We start from the raw sequence: 2,540 nt of genomic DNA on the forward strand, positions 1-2,540 counted from the left end.
CCCTTCTGTGTTGTTTCTAGAATTGTGGAGGGTGTGGATCACATACTCAGATATGTGGCCATGGGCTCTGTATACAGTTATCTACTATATGCCAAAAAGACCTCTATGACCAGGGTAAAGATTTTCTATGAGATGGATGTTTCAATGTCTGAGACTTTTCCATGCCTCTTAGAGTAATTTATGGGAACGGTCACACCTCAATGCTGGGCATGCAGAAGAGAGCTGTTAAGGGGAAATCTAAAAGATGACCAACATCTCTCCCTTTTGTTGTTGTTTTAGCATCTAAAGTTTTCTCCCTAAGATCATTTTATCAACAAACGACAAAACATATGTGTGTGCTGGTTCACAGTAGAGCTGTCTGCAACAAGCAAAGTCTGGAGACTTTGCACCTGCAGGGAAGGACAGTTCCATCAACCAAGGCACGGCCCCACCGTGTGCCACACGATAGGGAGACAGGGAATGAGTCAGGACTGTAGGGAACCGCCTACAGGACGGCTGACAACCGTGTGCACTGTGCTAACTTCCGTGTATGAGTAGGAGGAAACTAAGAATCCTTTATAGGAACTAAAGGTGGATAATATAGAGGTGTCTTCAAAAAGTAGAAGGAGACAAGGAAACAGAAGTTTTCCAGAGTGCGTCTATTGGGAACACAGCCATTAACAACTCTAGATCTGGAGTTAGAGTGATAGCTTAGTCCTTGCCATGCAGGTATGAGAAGCTGCAGTCCGACATCCTCATAAGATGAGGGACCACATCCTTTATCCCAGCAGTGGAGACAGACAGATGCCTAGGGTTCCCTGACCACCCAGTCTAGCTCAATCAGTGAACTCCAGGTTCAGTGAGAGACCAGACCCTGTCTCCAAACGAAAAGTGGAAAGAACAGACTTTGTTCACCAGGAAAGCACACACTGAAGCATGGACACATGCACAAGCATATAGTGATACACAAAAGAGAGAGAGGAAGAAGGCAGGCTCTATAAGAACAGGATATGAATGTGGTGTAAAGAGCCAAGTGAGACAAGTTCCTGTACAGAAGAAGCCAACAGCAGAATTGAGCCTTTTCTGAGCACATGGTTGTGACCCCCATACTTGTGAGTGGGACACATGACATAAGAACACAGGGCCCCAGTGATTGCCTGTGCTCCCTTTGCCCACTTCCTTCTCTAAAACTCGATTCTAACTGAAATGCACCCAAGTTCTCACCCTCGTGGGAACTGCTGATGCTCCCTGGTCTCCTGGGACAGGCGCAGTAACACAGACCCCTGGGCTCCTCTCTGTGCTTCTGTTGCCAGATTCCTCTCCCAGAGGCTTAAGAGTTGTATTGTGGGTGTACCAGCTAGGAATGGACACTCCAAAGTCACAGTTTCTCTGCATTTTGATCAGTTGTGGATCTCTGTAACAGTTACCGTCTGTTACAAAAAGGAGCTTCCCTGCTGAGGGGTGAGAGCTACACTTACCCACGGGCGTAAGGGCAACTGTTTAGAATACAATTAGGAATTACATTGATTTTAGGAAATGGCAGAAGTAGGTTCTCCTCTAGGGTCTATGACCATCAATCCATCAAGTATGAATTCCTTCCTCCTGAGGGGAAGCTAAGTCCAATTAGATACCTATTGCTTACCCTGAGATAAAAATGTCACTTTTGCACCATTGGGGATGTCCTGCCAGGCTGGTCACTACTGTGAGTCATAGGCTCTTCGGCGGGGTAGGACTTTAGATTGCTCTTCTCCCTTGGCTGCTTGAATTGCACTTCTGACGTGTAAGGGCTAGCCCTCAGGGTTGAGACTTCTGGGTCCATTCCAGCTCCATTCTCCCAAGTCCTGAGTCCAATGAGTGTATACATCAATGGGTTCTTACCTTCATGCTGTAGATGGCCACCAAGAGCAATGGTAGTCCCTGTACTGTTGTGGGAATCTCTTAAACCACCCTGACCAATAACTTGAAGAATGGGCTCCCATGTTTCTTAGTTTGGTTTCTATCGCTGTGATAAACACCATAACCAAAACCAGCTCTGAGGGGTAAGGAATTATTCCATGTTACAACTTACAGTTTCTCATGAAGGAAAGTCAGGGCAGGAACCTGGAGGCAGAAACAGAAGCAAAGGCCATGGAACAGTGCTGCCTCCTGGCTTGTTCAGTCTGTTTGCTTAGGCGCCCCTGACCACCTGCCTACAGCTGAGCCCTCTGCTGGCAACAATCATTGATTAAGCAAATGCTCTGTAGATTTGCCTATAGGCAATCCGATGGAAACATTCTTCTCAATTGAGATTCCTCTTCCTAACTCAAGTTCAGGTTAAAGTTTGTGTCAAGTTGACAAAAAACAAATACAAAAACAAAAAACAAAAAACAAAAAACAGCTAGCACACTGTGCCTGCCACCAGAATTTTTGTTCATGACCTTTTGATTAAACAACATCAGCCCAAGTAGCATAGCCACACTTTACACTTTATATATATATATATATATATATATATATATATATATATATATATGTGTGTGTGTGTGTGTGTGTGTGTGTGTGTGTGTGTGTGTGTGTGTGTG

The sequence above is a fragment of the Mus pahari genome, chromosome 2 (genome assembly GCF_900095145.1).
Source record: "Mus pahari chromosome 2, PAHARI_EIJ_v1.1, whole genome shotgun sequence".
Classification (NCBI taxonomy): Eukaryota; Metazoa; Chordata; class Mammalia; order Rodentia; family Muridae; genus Mus; species Mus pahari.